Source organism: Ambystoma mexicanum, chromosome 6q (genome assembly GCF_040938575.1).
Source record: "Ambystoma mexicanum isolate Mex_15411 chromosome 6q, UKY_AmexF1_1, whole genome shotgun sequence".
In the NCBI taxonomy this organism is placed as follows: Eukaryota; Metazoa; Chordata; class Amphibia; order Caudata; family Ambystomatidae; genus Ambystoma; species Ambystoma mexicanum.
In genome coordinates this window covers 738,020,335-738,043,701 of record NC_090937.1, presented here as the reverse complement: position 1 = coordinate 738,043,701, position 23,367 = coordinate 738,020,335, and positions in this window count along the sequence as shown.

Sequence of the window (23,367 nt, the reverse complement as noted above, 5' to 3'; positions counted from 1 at the left end):
ACAAAGCCTAGTGTACCACGATACAAGATGCCCTCTCTCACAAAATGTAACCACTACTTACCAAGATCAGTGCCAAAATGCCCCTGCTTGCCGGCAAAATGCCATTATCTGATACTGAAGACCACCCCAGTGGGGCCCATGCTGCAAATATCCTCCCTTTTACATTCTGCCAAGTCAAGCAAGAGCAAGTGGTTGCCACTATCGGATCACTAAAACCTTGTAATTGCAAAGGAGACCCTTGCGCTGCCCATATAGTGAAGCACTCCACTCCTACAGTAGCGCCTATCATCACTGAGTTTGCCAATGCCTCCTTAGTGACCAGTATCGTGCACTCTAATATCAAATCTACCTGAGTCACACCACCACAAAAATAACTCCCCAGACCTATCCCTCCTTACCAACTACTTTCCCATCACCGCAGTCCCTTTCCTACTCATAATTCTGGACTGCCTGGCCTATGCTCAAGTCCAAAAGTTCCTCGAGCAAAACCACCTTCTCGGCAATAGGCATTCTGGTTTCGCCCTAAGCATAGCACAGAAACTGCACTGCTGGACTTCAAAATCCAAACTAACTCCATCCATGACTCTGGAAAACTAGCTATCCTCTTCCTACTGGATCTCTCTGCTGCATCCGACCTAGTTGACCATAACATACTATGCCACCACCTCAGCAAGCATTTCTCTCCTGAAGCCTCATTATTAATCAAATCCTTTCTCAGTGATCGCACCACATGCATAATCATCAGGGAATCAGCAGCTGAATCCCTCCTGCCCCATTAGGAATCCGGCAAAGGCTCTTGTCTTTCACCCACACTGTGCAACACATACACAAAGCCCCTATGCGATCATCTCAACTATAGGGAGATCATTTACACTAACTTTGCAGATGACAGCCAAATACTGATCCCTATCAAGGGCAACCACGTCTGTGACACGATACAATTAACGCAGAATACAGTACAATGCAAAACTGGATGGACACGCACAGCTTGTGCCTAAATGAAGAACAAAACTGAGCTGCTAATTATTGGCTCTGCGTACCGGCTCAAACACGTGGATGCTTCCTTTTCCTCCTTCTGCATTGACGGCACAAACATCCCTGTCCTGACACAAATGAAAACCCAGCGGGTCTACCTCAGAACAGACCTAGTCATGACCAAGCATATTAATGCCCTAGCATTATCCACTGCCTACACTGCAAGACTCATGTCTCTGAGTAGGCAATTCCTCTCACCAAACAACTGCCTCGCACAAGGTTTGATACTCGCAAAACGGGATTACTGTAACGTCCTACTTATGGGCAGCATAACGCTAGCATGTCCAAATTCAAATTACTTCACAATAACGCACTTCGCTCTGCCCTTGGTCTAAAATGTTCGGATCGCATTACAGCAACCAGACGTGAGCCCCACTGGCTCCCTATCAAAGCTTGCATGGACTTCAAAACTTTGTCTATCACACACTGATGCATCTATAAGGAGGCCCCCCTCTACCTCAACAACTATATCACATAATTTGTCCCTGTGCGAGTGCTCAGATCCAGCGCCAGCACCTTGCTGGTCACCCCCCTCCCTCGCTTCAAGAACAAAAGAGCCGGCAGAGTCAGTTTCTGCATCACGGCTCTATCACTTTGGAACTCTCTTGCTGCAGACATCAGAAATTAACACTCCTTCACCACATTAAAAAACGAGTAAAAACCTGACAGCTTGATAAATATGAGTAACATCCTCTCATTTCTGTTTTCTGCCAATGCTGTCACTATGTGTACTTTTCTCTCGCATATGTACTGTCCCAAATTCGGTGATGCCTTTGGCTCTGGGCGTTACAAAATTGTTAAAAATAAAAATAAACACATGAGACACCGCAGCAATAGCAGCTACCCCCAAATGCCTAGTCCTATTGAACCCGAAAATGTGAGCAACCACCATGAAATACAACAAGCTGGCCCTGCCACGCTACACACCTTTCAATGGAAGCTAGGAAAGGACATGTGGAAGTATGTGATACAGCAGTGCTACAAGCTGCCCCCTCCCCCTGAATGCCATGCGAAGCACAAGGTGGCACTGGCATCCAACACACATTTCAATGGAAGCTTGGAAGGGCTGTGTGGAAGCATAAGGCACAGCAGTAATACAAAACAACCAGGCCTAAATAAATATGGAGCAAATACCAAGCCACTAGCCAAATTGGCCAAAATAATAAGAAGACTACTCAGCCAGATCAGAGATATGATACTTACCTAAGCTTGCCAAGTTGGAATGAGGTGAAGCATATGTAGCAACGTAGTAGCAGCAATAGTAGCAACAGTTCCCAAGCCAGCCAGTAGACATCAGTGAAAGAGGTAGCCAACTCCTACTGAACGGTTCCATGTAATAATGTCCCCTGACAAAACAAATCGCTGTTTCTTGCATAGACATTAATACATTGAGCATGTGGGCGGGACCCAAGCAACCCCCGTTCTTTTTTTTTAATGGGGGCAGGGGACATCCCCACAACCCATCCCCATACATAATGTCACCTTATATAATGTCCCTAATGGCTTTTTCCAGGGACATTATATATGGGGACACTATGTATGGGGACATTATTACCTGATACCCACTGTGGATAAAGCACACATATTTATACTACTCTGGGTGAGTCATCTGGTCCCTGCCCCTCAAAAGATTGATCCATCTTTAACACGTCAAATGAAAACCCCCAAAGACTGGCCATTTCCCAATGGGCTGAAATGGTTACCATTAAGAACCATTAGGGTCCAGAGAAGTCAAGCGAATCTTGAGATGTTAGGCATTTTCGATTGTTTCAGACAAAAGAAAACAGCAAAAAAGTGCATCACGAAAAGTTTGCGCAGTGATAAGCACCGCAAGGCGCGCAAAATGGACAAGCTGGGTGCGTATAATTTTGGGCATGCAAGGGAGCGCAATGGCCCTGTGAATTCTGGAGCACGGCAAAGTTCCGATGGTAGGGCACATTTGCTGAAAAATGTTTCGGTACGAGCCCAGTAGCGAAATCGAGGTGAATTCTGCTCATTTCATTTGCACCCGGCAGTACTGCTTGGATTTACAGCTGAAATCTAGAGGAGCCGACATTAACCGGCTGGGGCTGTTTATTTTTCACAGCTGTGGAGAGAACCTGATGCTGAAAGAAAAGGTTATGTACAGTGATGGAGTTAAGCATTCACGGAAGGAAATATTAATGTCCTTTTAATTTCCTCATGCTTAGTTGCTTTTCAGATGTGACTTTTCCTGCCATGATATTGTTTTGGAGAACATGTTTTCATTGTATTAGCTGTCATTAAAACACGTGAACGTTAGATCAAGGATATTCTGCTTCGTCTAACCCTCATCCGTGTCAGTCACAAAACTCTCCTAAGGGACAGCCCATGGGGGACAAAACAGCTCCGCGCTAAGAGGCTCTTCTAATACTGCAAATAGAAAGTGGATGGCCGCCACAAAGTAAATCAGGGGCCACGTATTTACTGTTCTGTGAATGACATTGCAACAAATCGTCAAACTCATCTCAGTGGGGTCAATTCGCAGACTGCGTGTGAAATTGGCTCTGGAGCCAATAAAAGTGCTGCACAGTTACAAATGGCAATTTCTCGTTTTCGTGACAGACTGTTTGAGTAGTTTTTTTTTGGACAAATGTGTTGAAAATTGTTAATTTTAAAGAATGTGTGTTCCGTTACACTGGTCAAAACGATGAGCTCAACTCATCAAAATGTCCCACTTTGAGCAAGAAACTGGCCCAAACTAGCATGTATGGCACATGCTTTTATCATTGCCCTATACATACCCTGGCCGAGCCTGGGTATGTAACGTAAGTCGTCTTGTAGATTGGTTGTCTGCCATTATTTATTTTCATTTATTGTATTTATAAGTAGCGCCCAGACCCGGAGTTATCACAGCGCTAAGAATGTGGTACAGAGTTGGTAAATAGACATTTTAGAGGCAGTCATGTTACAATTCTAGCATGAGTTACACGTATTTGTTAAGCAAGATTGTTTTTACTTTCTTTCGGAAGAGCGAGTAGGACGGTTCTTCTTGGATACACTGAGGGAGGGCGTTCCAAAGGGCGGGGGCGATGATGGTGAAGCTGTAGCCCCCAGTTCTCTTTCTGGTGAATCTAGGGGTGATCACGGCTAATGCGTATGAGGAGCGCAGATTCCAAACGTGTGTTTATTTTAGATGTGGTTGTTAAGGGGGAAGGGTGTTGTGCAGGCAGCGGTCGGTAAGGAATTTGAACTACGGGCTTTGATGGGGAGCCAGTGCACCTTCCGTCTGATTCGTGAGATGTGGTCAGAGTGTTTCAGGCCCTAGACTGCTCGCAGTGTGTTGTTTTGTATCAGTTGGAGTTTGTTCATGTTTTTGGTGGAGGTTCCTGCTAGGATGGCTTGCAGTAGTCCAATTTATTGCCTATGATTGCCCTAGCCAGGGTGATGCAGTTATTGGGGGTGAGGAATTTTCTGGAGAGGTTGATAAGTTTAGTGGAATAGGCGGTGGAAGAGGCGATTGCTTTGACATAAGTGTCCATATTTAGTTCTGCATCAAGGTAAACTCCCAGAATTTTGATGTGGGCGGATACTGGTAGGATGTTCCTTTCGATGCAGAAGGAGGTGAAAGTGGTACTGAGGTGTTTGAGGCGGTGAGGAGTGCCCATGATAAGGAGCTCTGTCTTATCGTCATTCAGGCAGAGATGGCGGGTGGACGTCAATGCCTGGATGATGCTATAGATGGAGATGATGTTGGTTGAGTCTAGATCATGGTTGCCTGTGATTTTGAGAAGGACCTGCATATCATCAGCAAAGTAAGTGTACGGTATGCTAAGGCTATCCAGGTGGTCAAGGAGGAGTTTGTTGTACATGTTGTACAGGGTTGGGGAGAGGCACAAACCTTGTGGACACCTTGAGAGACAATGATGGCAATGGTGGCCTTGCTGCGCTTCGCTATATAAGAAAAAAAGGGGGATGGAATTCATAAGAGGGACTGTGGGAAAGGCAGATGCGAAACCTGTGGTGTTGATGGGTGCAGGTCAGAAGTACTTGGTGCCTTAGTGTAATTCTGCTTTCTATGAGTTTGGTGGAGAAACATGGGAGTATGGTATCAGTAGGGAAGATCCCTAGATCTGATAGACTGCAGTGCTTTGAGTCTTGTTAGCCGCTGATGTGAGAGAGTGTGACAAGGCTAAAGAGGAGAGTGTAGTTGTGGCTCAGTTCGTGTTTTTATTTATTTTATTTTATATTTATTGCCCATTTGTATTGCGCCTATGCACAAGTGTTTCCAGGCGCCACAAGACAAAAATGGGGTGGGGTAGGGGTAGAGGAAAAAGCAACAATAACAGTCCTACTAGGCTTTGTGACATTCGGACTGTGCAAGTGCAGTGACAAAGAGTGCAAGGGGAGGGTGAAGTTCAGGATGGAAGGGCTGGGAGGAGGGAATGTGGTGAGGGGGAAAGTGCAGGAGGCAAGGGCACAAGGGCCCGGGCATGTGGTATGGGGAGCCGAGAAGGGCAAGTGCCAAGATAAATCAGAGGTGAGGGAATGCTAGTGCGATGAACAGGATGGACCAGATGCAAGCTAGTCCGGGAAGGGTGCCCGAGAGCAAGTGCTGGTTAGAGGTGCTGGGGTAGACTGGTTGAGTAGGGCCTGGCGTCTGTAGGCCCCATAACCGACCAGGCACCAGTGGCAGTGGCATCCATTGATATGCTAATGGATAGGCCTGTGGTGGATGTCTGTGTGTGTGTGTAATGTAAGGTGGTAGGGGATTTCAGAGGGGAGTCAGTTAGTCAGGAGAAAACAGGTATAGACCCTCCAGGGCAGAAAAAAACCTGCAACCCTGCATTCCTACTCCTGCCCCTTTGTAGACAACTTATATTTCTCTTACTCCCAATGACACCTCTCTCTCTTTCTCTCTCTCTTCTCTCTCTCTCTCTCTCTCTGCATCTCTCTCTCTCTTTCTCTCTCTCTCTCTATATCTCTCTCTCTCTCTTTCTCACTCTGTCTCAGATAGATACATTGGGCCTCATTACGACACTGCCGGTCCGGTGACAACGGTGCCAGTAGGCTTACTGGCACCATTGTAACAGGTTCTATTTCTCTTGCTCCCAATGACACCTCTCTCTCTCTCTCTCTCTCTCTCTCTCTCTCTCTTTCTCTCTCTCTCTCTCTCTATCTCTTTCTCTTTCTCTCTCTCTGCATCTCTCTCTTTCTCTCTCCCTATCTCTCTCTCTCTCTCTCTCTCTTTCTCTCTCTCTTTCTCACTCTGTCCCAGATAGATACATTGGGCCTCATTACGACCCTGACGGTCCGGTGACAACGGTGCCGGTAGGCTTACCGGCACCATTGTAACCAGACTGGCAGAGTACAAGTTTGTGGGCCGGATGCCCTCCCGCCACCTGGTGGGCTGAACGGCACCCGCTCCCAGACTTGGGACTCAAATGGGAATGGGGAGTTACATTTTCTGACGCCTGGCTGTAATGCCCCGGTGATTCCCTAAAGCCAGGCACCAGAAAAAAAACACAACTCCGGAAGCAACTTGACGTTTTTACCAGCACAGCTACCACCGGAGGTGGTCGGTCAAAATACCGAAAACAAAATCTCGAACTGCAAAAATCTCGAATACAAAATCTCGAAAAAAAAATATCGAATTATTTATTTATTTATTTATATGTGTTTTTGGGGTCAGGTAAGTAAAAAAAAAGGGTTAAAATAAAAATAAAAAATAGAAAAAAAGGGGGGTTGGGGGGGAACCCCCCCAATTCGAGAAAAAAACGTCATAAAAAAAATTCGATATTTTTTTTTTTCGGTCTTTTGTTTTCGATATTTTTGTTTTCGAGATTTTTGTTTTCGGTATTATCACTATAAACCACCACCGGAGTTGTAATGAGGCCCTCTGTACCCCTTAAGGAACAAAACAGGCATCTGCAAGTAGGAAGATGTGGGAAAGGGTGGTTTGGAAAATCAAATATTACCATAGCTTGCTAAGGCATATGGGAGGCAAGAATTTAGGGTTCATTGGAAGGGGATGTTGAAATTTGAGCACTGCAGTCCCCCATTTCACATTCTTTAGTATGTTGGTTAGCAGGCTGAGAGATGCCTCAAACCTCACTTGCACATACTCAGCTTCCCAAAAGTAATGATATCAATAGTTGGGAAAGGACCAGAAAGCCCCACACTCATAACATTTCCCTTAAATGGTTAACATAGCACAGAAGGTAAAATTTGAGCCTACAATCACAGGTCAAAATCTTGAGAGTCCTGACTGAGCATTTCATCCTTCAGAGATTGATATGTTGAGCACCACTATATTGGTTATGATGGCATATTACTGCCCAGAGTGCTTAAAAGCAGGAGGAGTTTGGCATGAGGACCATATATATAAGGACCGACTATGGAGTATGGGAGTATGGAGGCACTGTTATCTCCATTCTCCAGTAGTATCTCCAGTAGGCAAGGAAAACGGGGAGTCCTTCATTAATTGACATGCTTAGAAATGGTATATCTGTGTGGCATAGCTTTCTGGCAGGTAATGCATGTGTATTGTTGCACCTGTGTCTGTCACGTCAAACAAAATGTGATGAATTCTGTTGAAATAGATGTATCAGGTTGAGTTACTAATGGTGCTGAATGAATAGAACTTAGCAGGAAGCTCATATCATTGTTGCAAGCTCCCAGATTCGCCTTCCAAATGCCACAAGTCCTCCAGCCCTGACAAGCAGTACATAAGACAAGTTGAAGATGGATAGGGCTAAGGAGGCTTTGAAATGTGAAATAGATCTACAAGCAGAGAAGGGATTATTCTTCATGAAACAGAAATATTGGGAGCAAGGAGACAATGATGGGCAGGTTTTATATAATAAGTTGAATGGTATGGTAGGTCGTACGTTCAAAGGGTTGAGAATGAGCTTGGCGTAGCAGTGGTGAAAAAAACTGATACATGTGAATGTTTTCGGTCTTTGTATACCAAAGATTTATTTCCATCAAGGTTTCTTTGGAAAAATTGAGATTCCTAGCTTGTCTGTGGAGGGTGCGGCTGCCTAGATGCTTGGATTAGTGTGACGGAAGTCTTGATATCCATACATCAGCTTAACATAAGCGTAACATTGTTAAATCTCTAAGTCTGGATGGTTCACCTGTAGAATTTTGTAGATCATTTAGCTCGCAACTGGTAAAGTTCTTGTGTGAGCTGTATAATTTTTTCTGTTAGATGGAATGTGTTGTCTATCCATGAGAGAGACAGTTGTTACCTTGATTCCCAAACCAAGTAGGAACCATGCAAAATGCAGTAACCGCCAGCGGATTTCACTACTTAACGTAGATGTCAAATTGTTTACTAGGATCCTGAATAACAGATTGGAATATATAGGGGACTTGATTGACCAATCACAGGTTGGGTTCATGAGGCAGCAATACGATTGTGATAACATCAGGACAATTATAGATGTTTTGGGGTTCAGAAGCTGAAGTTGAAAATACATTGTTAATTTTTATGAATGCAGAAAAACTTTTGATCACGTCAATTGGAAGTTCTTAGATTAAACATTGCTTGAGGTCGGGTTTGGGGAAACCTTTTTGAGTACGGTAGGCGCATTGCGTTGGGCTATTAACACAAGAATTTGGGTGAATAGTGAACATTTGGCCCCCTTCCCTTTGTCCAGGGGTGCCAGGCAAGGGTGTCCATTGTCGCCTTTTCTCACTTGGACTTCGAGCCTTTAGTGACTTATATTAGGCAGGAACCGTGAGTTCAGGACTAATGAGTTAAGTGATAAAGAAATTAAATTTCTGTCTAATGTGGGCGACATGACTATGATTCTGGCCAATCCAAATGGAGGTGGGGCATTGTTGAAAAGCATTTTTGAAAAGGTGGGCCGTTTGTCAGGTTATTAATTAATTTGGGAGAAATCAGTAGTTTTTCCACTAAATGCATCTTTCTCCCATGAGGGCCTGACTTCATGGAATTGTCAGTGGGCAGACTTTAGTGTAAAATACTTCAGAGTACATCTTGTTCGAGATCTGAGGAGGATTGTTAAATTTAATGTTAATAAATTGATAGAGGTGCTTCTGCGAGATGTACACAAATGGGATCGACTAACTTTGAATCTTTGGGCAAGAATAAACGCCATTAAGACGCTACCTTTGACAAAAGTACTCTATATCATTCAATCTCTCCCGCTGAGATTGCTGAAGAAGATGCTTAGACGGATTGACAAGCTCTTTCAGGGGTTTTTGTGGGGAGAAGGGAAGAGACCAAAAATCCCACAATATATTCTGATGCATAGTGTAGGGATGTTTTGGATATCCCAATCTTGAGAAGTATCATAGGGGATTGCAACAGAAGAAATCGGCTTCTTATTTTGAGGAAAGGGGAATTCCTGCACCACTTTGGATGTCCATACAGAGTGAGAGGTATTTGCCGTACTCTCTGAGTGGTTTATGCACCATGGGGAAGATGCCTAATGTAGCTACCAAGTTGTCATCTATCGAGGCTACCTGGATTGCACTTGCATCCTGTATTATTGGTAATGGCCAAACTGTATGGATACATTATGGGGCTTCACTCTGGCATAATCCCGGCTTGAAAATTGGGAATAAGACACTGTGTTGGTGTAGTTGGATTGTGAGAGGGATCTTGAAGATTGGTGATGTTTGGTGTGATGGTAGGATGGTGTCCTTTTCTTCTCTTAGTCAAAATGTTGCCCTAGATAAAAGGGAATTCAGGAGGTATACTGATTTGGAGGATCTTTTGTCAGAAAGACAGGGGAAATTGAATACTCCAATGAGCGCAAAACCAGTGGCTTGTGATTTGTTTGATTTCCCGCCACTCAGGGTCTCAACCTTTCTTAAAAGATGCCTGTGGAGGAGGCATATGTGGCTTCATGGGAAGAATTGAGGTAGGCATGGTTTGAGGAGTTAGGAAGAGATATTCTTGTCAAAGTATTGGATGGCATTATGAGGGTGGGAGCTAAGTCAAAGACAAATTTGAATTTACGATTTACTCATTAAAGAATATTAGGTCATTTATACTGGACTCCAGTGCAGATGCATGGGTTAGGTATGCTGAAAGATGAGTCCTGTTGGGGTTGTGTTCGTAGAAGTGTGATTGTAGAAGAGGCACATTATTAAGATGCTGTGCAACTGTTCACGGGTCATTGACGTTTGGAAAGAAGTGTTAGACTGGTTGGATATTTCTGAGGACATCTTCCTCAGTGGTTCTGTTTTCTGCTAACAGAAGACGTGTTTTGGCTCATGGTTTCAGTTGTTGGATAAAGTGCTGAGGGTTGTGACCAAGTAGATTTTGAGAGTATGGAAAACTAGGAAATAAATGATGGTGGAGGGCTGGCTGTCAGATTTACACAACTTGTCCAGCTATGAAAGGTACATGATGCAAAAGCAGGATCAAGAGGTGTCTTATTTGTAAATGTGGGGACTATTTAATGAGTTATATGGCAGAGGGTGGGCTATTGAAATGATTATGGGAGAGTGAACAAATGTGCGTCTAGTTAAATTATAAATGTAGTGGATGTGTGTGTGTGTGTGTTTGAGGCATGTTTTACTGTCTTCCTATATATGTACGTGTTATGGGAAAAATCCCAATGATCAGGCCAAGAAAATACAACCCACTAGGGAAAAATACTCAGTGCATCCGCTTTTGAGAAAGATGAGAGTTTTATTTTGTATACAAAAGGAAAAAGACAACAGGGTATTATGAATTCACTGCCACGGAGCTCTCTGACATCTTTCGTACAAGATTTGAATTTTAAACACACAAATCGTCACTCATGATGTAATTGATATACAGTATTAATCCCCCAACCTTATTGGCTGCCACCTATTTACATGCTAATACATATATCCCACTCTCCATTTGTTTCAGCTGTTTGTTCACTCATCTTCACCGCACGTGAGTAATGTCTGTGTCCATCATGGAATGTTGCAAAGCAATTGGTTAACATCAATTGGCAATACCCTACCTTTTATCCTAGACCTGCACCTGGTTATCAATATGAACTCAGCGGGACTCTTTGAGGTCGTTCTGTTCCTTGCAGACAAAGCAGCATGTTTCTCATCCCAGACAAGCTAGTACCCCATCATGCCCTCTCCACTGTATGGGCATCGTTCGTTGGCTTTCCCTGGCACAAAACATAGATCATGTCATTCTCTGTTTTCCTCTTTATCAGTTCCCCCTCTCCAAAAGTGTACTTAGTGGCCCACTAATCAATCTAGTTCACAAAGGATTTAGGGCCTATTTCTCTGCACATCTGGTAGTTCAAATGGATTGATCATCATTCTGGGGGGTGTTACTATCTTAAATATTAGTTCATATTTTGGCATTACAAGACCTCTGCCTTCATTCTCATGAATACGACCTCGGTACTAGGCCACAGCCCTTCACTTCTTCAGCTACAAACATTTCTCCTTAATTAGTTCAAAGACCCTAACTGATGTGGGTCCCTGTGTGTGTTCTTTGCCATGCCTGGGAATTAAGATGCAATGTTGAGATGGGAAAAGAGGCATCATTGTTTTGTGTTGTCTATGAAAACTCGGCCTGTGAGGATTCAGCCTACTCGTAAATGTGATGTTAGTTTGTGCTATAATTGTCATGTGTATAAGCATACTATAGCGTACCTAATTGAATTGTGACATTGCTTAATCAACTATTTTCAATTTTATGGTTTTACTATTCCCACTAATTGTTCTTCCCCATAACACCCCCTCTCTACATGTCCCGTGTTCATTTCCATAATGTAAAACCTTTTTCGCAATCTAAGTTAAGTGGGATGGGAGGTGGTCTGGACATGCATCCCAACATTTCCCCTTTAGTTAATCCTTCGTTAACTAACCTATCTCTTTCTCTTTGTCCATCCGCTTTATCCTTGGTAACCCATGCCCGACATACATGGCACAAGCTACTTAATACGTAGAGGGGAGGGGCCAATTCAGAAAAAACTATGTATGCCACAGCGAGGCCTGGTAGCCATTCCTGGAAGTGTACCTCCGCGAGTCACTGCCTGTTGTTACAAGAAGCATGCAAAGTGAAACCACCTGCATTTTGTGCCTATAGTTGTTTTGCAGTTTCGATGTAAACGCACCTGAAGTTGTGCACATATTATGAGTGTAATGGATCCATCCACTCCCGGCACAGGGAACAATACCTGGAATTTGCTGCTGCTGCTGATACGCGGGTCCCTGGCTCACATTTCTTTTCACAGTGGCACTTGGATTGTTCTGTGCATTGCTGTGCATTGTTGTACGTTGTGGACATTTTTGCATGATGCCATCACATTCAGTGAGGTGTGGGTGTGTCACTCACTCTAGTTTAAAGCTCCATCTTGACAGGGTGACAAGGCGAGGCAACATGGGGTGGTGCTTTTCAGTGCCTCGTGAGTAACATTGCACCTCAGTGAAAGTATCGTAATCATTTGCCCCGATAACTCCTCCCTCTCCCCGGACATCCTTTTTTTTTGTTCTCCCATTTTTAGTGCAGTTATCACGCTCCTGTCCCCATTGGTCCTATTCCCCCTCCTCCCCGCATAGCAGCACAACTGAATGGAACTTTCCTCCACCATTCCAGGCATTGCTACTCTGCCAGTAAAAAAGTCCCATTGCATCCACCTTTGCACATAGAATATAAACATAAGTATAATAGAATGTCCCCCTCCCCTTCATCCATACTTGCCATTCAAGTCTTTGCTCTACTGAGCCTATCCAGCCCTCTGCACAATCCCCCCCTCATTTTTTCCACAATCTATGGTGTGCAGGGTTCCACATGTCCACCATCAGGACCCATCACCCTGGTTTTTCTTGCATCTCCTTCGCTCTGGATATTTTCCTGGGGTCCTTTGTTTCCCAGTCCTGGAGCCTCCATATTTCTGGTTGAGGCCTCCTGTGGTCAGTTTCCCCAAAGAAGGTCAGCAGTATGCCCAGGATCCTGCCACTCTCATGCGCCTCAGTGATCCTGTGCTGAGCCCGCTTACATTCAAACAGCATACTGACAGGGTGTAGCTACCTGTACCTGATGTTTTCCTCCCGTAAATTGTCAGTGATTGGTTTTGGATGTTTACACCTTTGTAACATTGACCCCACAAGGTCTTGGAACATCTGGATTATGTCACCTCCTATTTTGAGGGGTCCCCTTTCTTTGGCTGCCCTGAGAACCCTTTCCTTAAATGGGAAGGAGAGCAGTTTAAAGAGGATGTCCCCTGGTTTATTTTTGCATTCTCCTTGTCTCAGGCCCATCTTGCCTGAGTCAGGCCAAATTTGACTCTGGTTTCCTTTCGAGCATCTCTTTAAAGACACTCTTCAGGAGGCATTCCAGATCGCTCACCTCATGTCCCTCACTCAGTAATTTGAGCCTGATGTTCTCCCTCCTTGACCTGTTTTCTAGATCTTCACATTTCCGTGTTAGCTCCTCTGACAGGTTACGCAGATCTTGGACAGTATTCCGTTACCTGGGGATCTTACCCAACATCTACTCCACCTCCTGATTATTGACATTGATGCTGTCCCTCAAGGCAGACACCTCTGTCTGCATCTCCAAAACACTCTTACGGATCTCGCCTCTGAATGATGTGAGCTCTTGAGTTAGAGAGCCTTTTGGACATTTGATTGTATCCAGCAGGTCTTCATTAGTGAAAGTGATCGAGGTCGAGATCCCAATGCGCCCTATGGCATCCATTCTGGCAGAGCCCTCCAGCAGGATGGTTCTGGGGACTTTAGAAACAATTCAATGCCCCCTTGGTGCTCATCTTGGCTGCTTTGGAATGGGCACTAGCACACATGCGCTCCCCAGGGCACTACCCTGTTGGGCTTCCTATTGACTGTTTTCCCAGTTTGGGGACCAGACTCTCAACTTCCGTCCCCCACTCCAGCTAGCTGCGGAGACAGCTATTCCCTCAGCAATCCCCTTGCTACCCCTCCCTTCTTCTGAAGCGAAGGACAAGCTACTGGGCTTTCCCTGCTCTCAACGGTCATAGCCTCAAGTCCATACTGTCCTCTCCACCACCTCTCAATGGGTCTGTGGAGCTCCCCCTCTGGGCCGGCTCCTCTTTTCTGTTGCTCTCACTCCTCTGTGGCCTGGCACATAGCTCCTGACCCCCATCTTTCCCCTGGTGAGCTGTGTCTCCTCCGAGGCTCATGTGGCATTATTAGGCTCACCTTGAGCCACCCACTCATCATCTTTCCTCACAGGCAGAGCAGCAGTCAGTCTCTCTTCCACATCTTTTGCTTCACTACCATCTTCAGGCTGCCACCCTTCTACTTCCCTGGGCACTGGTCACTCATCAGCACCACTCTCCACTTCTCAGTTTCTCCAATAACAGGGCCTCTGTACCGGGGTCCCCCTCATGCTGCTGGCACCATGCTGGGCGCCATGCCTGAGCTGTCAGCCCGGCCCTTGGGTGCCTCTTTCCTATCTGTCACGTCTCGCTCAATCTTGTACTCAACTGCTGGTGTCCCAACCTGTCACCGGCACCACCATTGATGTTGCATGGGAGCCTGCCCAGTGTGCATCCACCTTGGCTGCTGCTGGCCACACTCTCCCACCCAAAATTGGCAATGTTTACACATTTCTTCAACATATATATATATACATATATACACTACAAAAAAAACTTTGTTAAGGGGACTTTATGGTTAAGTTGCCCTACCAAAAACCTGTGCACTTCACTACAAAAACTTTTCAACCTCCCCATTATGCTCCAAGGTAAAACCGAAAAACCCCTGAAATTCACCAGTTATGCTAGAGTAAGCCACCATACCTGCCATCACCACTATGCACTGCTAACAATAACACCCAGAACATGAAAGATGGCATCTCAAATGTCATTGCTGACATCACTGGTGACATCACATGTTTAGGCCCTTTGTTTACGTTCACTGCCATTTACATATATGTACATTCAGTAAAAAAACTTTGTTAAAGGGATGTTACACATCACAGTGAAACCAAATAACACTGCACATTCCCTAATTATGGTAAGCTAAGCAACCATAACTCACACCACCTACGTGCATTGCTAACACTAACACCCAGGACATCAAAGATGACATCACAAATTTAACAAAGGTTTTAACAGGATGAAAAGGATTGAGCAGAAAATGGACACCTTGAATGAGAATTTTAAAAGTTTAAGGGAGTTTGTGGAGGACTGTGTGAGAGGGAAAGTACGTTACCACTGTCCCACCTGTACCTGCCCCCTTCTCCATTCCCTAATGAACCATCCCCAAACCTTCAAGAAGAAAATAGACGTTACGATTAAACCTCCATCCCTTCTTCCCCTCACAAATCTCCCCCTCATAACCAGCCCGTGTTGAATCCTAATTCCCCTATATTTGTGTCAGTATCTGCTTCCCCCGGTATTTCTTCGGAATGAAAGGTGTGTGTGTGTTTGGAATGTTTTTGTATAGTAGTTGTAGTTAAAGACGGTGAGGAATAAAACATTTTTTTAAAAAGACTTAAAATGTTCGCAAACAGCGCGCCTGTTCGACCTATCCGTAAGGAATGGAATGTGGATGTTGTGAAGGCAATACACCTACCCTTACTAATGTCAAGTGCGATGGAGTTGATGTTTGACGGCACCATCTGTGCAAATTGTGCGTACATAAACAGAAAGGGGCGTCCTAAAAATGTTATACCTCACCGTACTGCTGACAAACAAGATAAAACATGTTCGTAGAACACACCAGGTGTCAGGGATGGAAGTGAATGAGCAAAATGGGAGTGTGTTAATGACAGTACACCTGCCCGTATGCTATGCAGGCCAGATGGTGGCGTCCGTAGGTCAGGTGCGGTGGCCGGCAAGTTCGTAGTCAAACAAAATGGAGGTGTCCTAAGGACAATGGACCTGTCCGTACAGTGAGCATATCATGTACGCACATGCGCAGTGCAACCATAAGTACAGCGAACATCGCGCCTGACCTTAACTGTCCGTCTCACTTGTGTCGCACTTTGAATTAGTTTGAGAACCCGAAACACTGTCCTTAGGACACTTGCCCGCATGCGCAAGTTTGTTAGTCTGCATTTGCTGTCCAGCGGACACCCATTTCTGGCGTGGATGTGTTCAGGGCATCATCATGTGACCACACCACGCTGAGCGTGAGGACTAATTTGCGCAGTTTGTGTGCTTCCGCAACAGTACAAAAGGAACTTATGCACACAAGGCAAATTATTGTACAGTCTAAAAATATAATTTCACATATCTGAGACAATAGCTTACCTGTGGACATGTTGTGTAAAATTTTCGGAATGCTTTTCAATGATGAAGAAGGTCACGAGGCGCACCCCTCCACCCCTATAAGTGGCCACACTCCTGAGCGCATCTTTATTGTCCTTCTAGCTATAGCAGATTGAGGTGTACTGCCTTTACTGCTGTAGTGACCAAAAGGAAAGTAATCAGTATGGCATCCATGGCTGCGGTTGCTTCATTAGCCTCTGCACCACCCCCAAACCCGCCACCACCACCACCTCCCCAAGGGCCTGCAGAGAGATATACGGGTGAGGATGCAGAGATCGAGGAAGAAGAGGAGGAAGAGAATGAGGTGGAGGAACTCCGCACTACAAGCACTCGCCGGGAGTCGTGGGTGTGGCGGTTGTTTTCCGTTTATGGGAATGTACCAAAAGCACGTGCAAACCTGGTGAGCTGTAACCAGTGCCAGGTGGTGCTGAGTCGTGGGAGACCTGGTGCGTACAGCTTTGGTACGACAACCATGAAGCGACACCTCACTTCGTTCCACAGTGCGGACGTTCGCAAAGGTGGTGCCATGTGAAGAGCGTAGTCGATTGAGTTCCTCTACAGCATCCTTCGTGTCCGATCCTCTCACCATAAGAGACACTCCTGTGGGGAAGCAGCTCCCTCCAGCTGCCTCACAAGCCATTCACAATGCTGTTGACCCTTGCCTTTCAAGGGTAACAATAGTGTGTATGTATTGTGACGCAGGGGGAGAGTTTTCGAAGTGCCTTTGAGGCTACGGTCACGGAGCACGAGAAGATCTGCTCCTTACCTAAGTGAAACTCACCCTATATCTTTCTCTGTGCACTTGCAATTTCTTATCCCTGTGGTTGGTGTCCCTTCCTTACCCTCCTTTGTCCTCCTCTCCTAGTGTGTTGTGTGGCCAAAAGCAGGAAAGTGGAAAACAACAAAAATAAAAAATGGCTCTTTTTTAGAGTCACCTTTCTCAGTTTAACAATAGAACTATCAAGTGACCGATGTAGGCCTCCGCGCATTCGTGAAAAAAGTTTGCAGACAGCCGTAGGACACACAGAAAAGGAGGGTGCCAGCGGAGCAAACCCAATGAAGTGGACGCTAGGAGTAAGTGGTGGCTCTGAAAAGAGCCTTTCGGTGGTGTGTTGTGTGGGTCAAAAACTGTGAATTGGAGAAAACGGATTGTCACATATGTGAGATGGACTCCAACTCTACGGAAAATGAAAGAGCTGTGAAACAAAATATTTTCATTGTAGAATGAGGACATGCCAACATCTCTTAGAAAGGCACAAACAGCTTTATTCACATTGCGTCTCGCTTTCTCCATTTGTGGACCAAATGCAGAAGAACGCAGCCATATTTGTCTTTGTGCAATACGGGAAAAAGTATTTGACAATTTGGAAACATGTCCATGACCTTCGCAAGTCCTTGCTTCAGTGCAAATTGCAAATAAATTCCAGAGACATGGCCTAAACTGTTGCCTCCGCAATGAATGATAAGTATATCTGGAGGACGCTCTGTCAGTAAAGTAACACAGAGAGGTTCCAAGTCCAGCCACCTCATTACAGGCACGCCATGCCAGTGCACTTCCACATGAGGAAATCCGAGATCTGCAGATAGACGGCAGCTCTCTGCATGCACCTTCAACCAATGTATCCATGAGTCTCCCAAAATCCAGATAATCTGTTTTCGAGTACGCAGAGCCATGGCTGTGTGGTCTCCTGTCAGGGAGAAGACGGTCTTACTGAATCTCGCCGTTCAGAACACACCTACTGAACTTTATTGACCAATCCCTAGCTCCGCTCATTCTCATTTGCATGCTTCTCCACCCAGAATCCCCGTTGATGATATGCGCAGCCTGCAAACTACCACCATATCCGCGGACATGTATGGGATCAGAGCGTGACGACGGTACATTTAAGTATTATTCCCCTTTTTCCCCTTTAAGGCGGGCTCTGAAAAGAGCTGTTTTTTCTTTTTGTTTTTGGGCAGATGCCTTACAGACATCTGTTATTTTGTTTATTTTTTATATTTTTTGTGCTTACTGTACTCCGACAACCGTTACAGAACCTTCTCTAAAGCAAGCCTTACTTTCGTTGTTGGGAAGATGTTCATGAGTGCTTCAACCAACTGTCCCAAATCTGCCAACATAGTACGTGAATTCACGTAGCCCAAATGGCAAGCACTGTAGTGCAAAATTACCACATGAGGAGGGATCATCGTACGCATGTCTCTGCAAACATGCAGAATTGCCACAGCATTGGCATCAGTGTCAGCGCTCCACACCACCTCCATTCCTCTCACATCGAAATGGTGTGCAACATGCCTACTCTCGGCATTGTGTTCTAAGCTATGGAGAAAAATGTCTCCAAGCACCAAAACCCTGACCCTCTCCACCTCTGCCATCTTCACTATACGCACCGTCTTTCGACACAAAAGAGTAATGTGAACATCTGATTGTCTGATGCCTACAGTCCCCTTTCAATGCAGGATTTGCGGTAGAAACACGTATGTGACACGCCCTACCCACGGACAAGGGTTGCCTACTGCGGCACGTAGCTCTTACCCAGTCCTTCTACCCTTTCCATATTGGTAGACAATCGAGTCCCTCATTGAACACAACTAAGCAGTCACACAACCATCCACCAATCACATTCAACATCGCTAAATTTAACTCCGTCATCAACATTGCGCACTTCAAATGTACTGTCGGTGACTCGGACTGGAAGTCACATATCATTGCAAAGCACCTACTTCACAAACTACGGATTTCTACATGCAGCTCCATGCATGCCCACATACATGAGTATAGAGTACAGGTATGCATATTTTAATCAGAGAACATGTGCAACCCTTATGATGTAATTTAAATAAGTTAATGCCGCTAAATGTGCATGCGCAATACATACCAATGCTCCCCCTTTTAAGTGCAAGATGTCCGATTTATCATTGACAAACCGCACAACTTCTTACTGTATTCCGCATAACCTATACATACACTACAAGCATGCCTATTTAGGGTGAAACTGGATTTTGCATTTGAAAATGTCAGAGTTGTGTACTGTGTACGGCCTACAGTAATGGTACTTGCAATGTGATGGTATGAGAAAAATAAGCGCTCGCGATTGCTGTGGTGACATCTCCCTCTGAGAGTCTTCCGATGTGTCGGCATCGTATTTATAATTTGGAAGTAGAAAACATTTTCACATCTACTATTACGCCCTATCGCATACAAACCTCTCTCCTACAGATAGTATACTTTTTAAAAAACAAGTCATTACCATAACCTTAAAATTGTTCTCAATTCAGTAGAACTTGCAAGTAACATATTGCAAGTAACATACAAAAGCTGCACAGAGTGAAGTGAAGTGCACACGTGCACTGGGTTGGAATACGAAAGGAGAATGCTCTGACGAAAGATGCACAATTAATGTGTGCAGTATCATCACTGCTGTAAACACACAAAGTAATTAATGTTTTTTTTTCAATCGCAGTGAAGACGGCTCTCCTGACAATCAGCAGCATCTACACTGCAAACGACATATCCGAAGAAACCTGGTAATTTCACAAAAAAAAGTAAGCACAGTACTAACTTTATATTGTAACTATTCCTCAAAGAGGCTGCGTGGGTTATTTATTTAATTTGTACACCAAAGCAAATATTGATTTCTGAACCATTCTACCTACAAATACCCATGTATTAAACAGAGAATAACAGGCAGAATGGCTCACAAATCCCTGTGGGTTTGGAACTCAAATAACATACAGAATCATTAGAATGTTAGTTCTAGAAAAGAGGTTGCTGTTTCAAGTGTATGGCATTTCGTTTACTAATAATGCTTCTCGTCACCACTAGGCCACTTTGTACTCTCATCTGAAGCACATTGTAATAGTATACAAATAGTAAAATAGCCTTCCCAAATCATTGTAACTCATTCACGCATACACACAGCACACATACATTGAACAACAAACCAAAGCATGCCTTCTTTTTTTCAACAGACACCAAAGAATGCCTACCAAAAAGCAACTTTGTAGAAAGAAACGCAGAACTAGAGCAAATAAAAATAAAAGTGTTCAATGTAAGCATTCATCTGTAGTAGAGCTTGTAGAGAACGTTAGACCAAACCAGCTAATGCAGTCGTTTAGCAAAACAAAAGCTTCAACTACCGAAACTTTACCTCCTCCATCAAAATGTGTCACAAAACACAAAAGGTGTGGCAAAAAATCGGTACCAGTACAGCTAACAATGCTCCTAATAATCCTGATATAGCAACAAGAACCCATATTAAAAAAAGTATTTTAGCAAAAATGTTACGTCACAGAGTGCTTTAGAATCTACTAAGAAGAGGACCGAAATCATCCTCACCCCTTAAAACCTACCGTAGAAAGTTAATCCTTCTCAAAAGGAAGTTGTTTATATTAGTGTTAAGAAGGGTGAAAGCACTAACAAAACTAAGTACCAAACTACAAATGAAACTCAGCAATAAACGAAAGTGAACAAAAATAATTTCTTAAATGTTTGTGGAGGTGAATGGAGTCACACGACAACCACAGAACCATATTTTAATGAGGAAGCATACAAACAAAAACAAACAAACACAATTGCCATCCATAGCAGTGGACGAGGGTATGAGAAAATCAATAGTACCATCATGGTACAAGAAACACTGCTTACAAAAGTATCCCCTGAAAACTCAGAATTACATCTCGATTCAGCAGAACCACACCGTTCAGTATACAAATGGCCGTGCACATCAATGTGTGTCATTCCGAACAAAGCTTTCAAATCCTTACGTCAGTTCCTCAATCTGTATGTAAAAGGGAAAGACAAAAGTAAAATGAAAGTGCTGCAAAATATGGATATTTGTCCAGTGCGCAAATAGACAGGACTACAAGGACATTCATTAGCCTGCATTTCTTGGCCTATTTGCAAAAGCACCTTCCATGATATCAAAAGGATAGTAGCAACAAATCTGCACATAGCAACCTTCTATTACACACATACAGAAAAGAAATACTAAAATTTAAACGGGCATCGGCTGAAGTACCAAACCATGTGTGTGTGTATTGCCGCAGAACGTTTTACAAAAGGAACACAAAAAATGTGGACATAGCAAAATAGAAGACAATGAAGATTCCAAATGGTTTGAATTAGCTCTCTACCTTTTAGCAGAAAACAAATATGAACTAACTGAACACCTAATATGTTGCAGTTATTGTACTACAAAATTAGACAACACCCACACTCATTCACATGCTATTACCAATAATTTAGAATTGTTCCCACTACCAAAAATCCTGCAACAACCCAATTTGTATGAGAGCATCATAATTCAAACAGTTCACCCATTTCAAACAATTATACGCCTACATCCAAAAACAGCAAAATTACCTGCCTCTGAATTAGTGAAAGGCATTCGTGGCAAAGTAGTTTATTTGCCATTAGATCTAACTGAAAATGTACACACTCTAGGAGTGCAACATTCAATAGACCATTCTTTAATAGTCTTGGTAAATGATGTACCAACAAAAGACAAAGAAATTTGGCAACAACTGGTGGACTTACATAAAGTTAGACAAGCATTGCAATATCTAAAAGACAATAACGAGTACTACAAGGAAATAAGTATTGAAGAAAGCTTAAGGGAAACAATGGAAATAATTCAAGAGCCATCAGAAATTGGACAATTCGAACTTCTGGATCCTGCTACAGTATCCACTCTTTTGGACCAGTACACAATTCATCCATTGCATTCCAATGAAAGCATAGATGATGCACTAGAAACTTACCAAATGCGGCAAACCAAAGGTTCACCAATGAGTATATGGGAAAAAAGTATAGAAGCACATGCTTTTCCACTGCTGTTTCCTACTGGAAAAGGTGGAAGATACGATGATAGACCCACTCAGATTGGGGCATCAGAATACCGCTCATTAGGAATGTATTAACAAGATCCCAGATTTAGACAAAATGTGGAATACATATTCCACCTACTCTATGAAAGTTAATTAGCAACGCTATGTTACGGAGTTGCACACATTTTGAAATCTGGAACCCACTTTCAAAATATGTCCGCTACGCAGTTAATACAAAAAGTACAGGAAAAAGATGAGGTTTTACAATCAAGTATAACAAATTTGTTTGCAAACATGCGTGGTACAAAGGAATACTGGTTCCGATGGCATGGAGACGTGCGTTGTATGATCAGAAACCTTGGACCACCGACACATGAGTTTCTACGCGTAGCAAACAGCAACAAAAGCAACATAGATATATTAACACCTGGAGAACTTTGCTCTCTAGATCCAGTTAATGTGTCAAGATATTTCCATCATCGTTTCATTGCCATGCTACACTTTATTTGCAATGAAATTGTTCCTCCCCTTGGAGAAGTGCAACACTTCTTTTGGAGAAAAGAATATCAAGCGAGAGGAGCACCACATATTCACATGCTGTTATGGATCAAAGGTGCACCTAAATTTGGTCGCAACAGTGATAGCACTGTTTTGCAGTTTATCCAAAAATATGTCACTTGTGAAATCCCTTCACAACAGACACATAGTGAGCTGCATGGACAGATTTTACAATTTCAAAGACATCAATGTGGCAAATATTGTCGCCGCAAATACAAAAACAAAGGTAAATACTTCACCAAATGCCGCTTTGGTTTCCCTAGACCAGTTACAGAAACAGGTGAAGTAAACAACTTCATGTCTTCAGTTCGACATAGTGTTAAAGGTAAATCACCTAAGAACACGCATTCAATAAAAAGAACAGAAGAATCAAAATATATCAATGAACAATTGCCAGAAATGATCCCAACAGCCAAGACATTCTAAAAAACAATTTACTGGACACATGCTATCCGAACAGGAGTAGCACTTTGGAAAGCATGTGCCTATACCACATAGCTCCAAACTCTGCATACAAAAATAATATAAAACCTGATGAAAGCGAAGGTAGATATAGAGTGACCGATTGTGAAGGGAGCTTAGTGAAACTTACCAAATGAAGCTTAATTAATCATGTAAAATTATCATTAAAAACTCCTCAACAGAAAGAACTATATTACATGTCTCTGTTACAACTTTTTAAACCATGGAGAAAAGAGGAAGACATACTAGATAACTATGACTGCTATGAAGATGCGTTTAAAGCAAATGA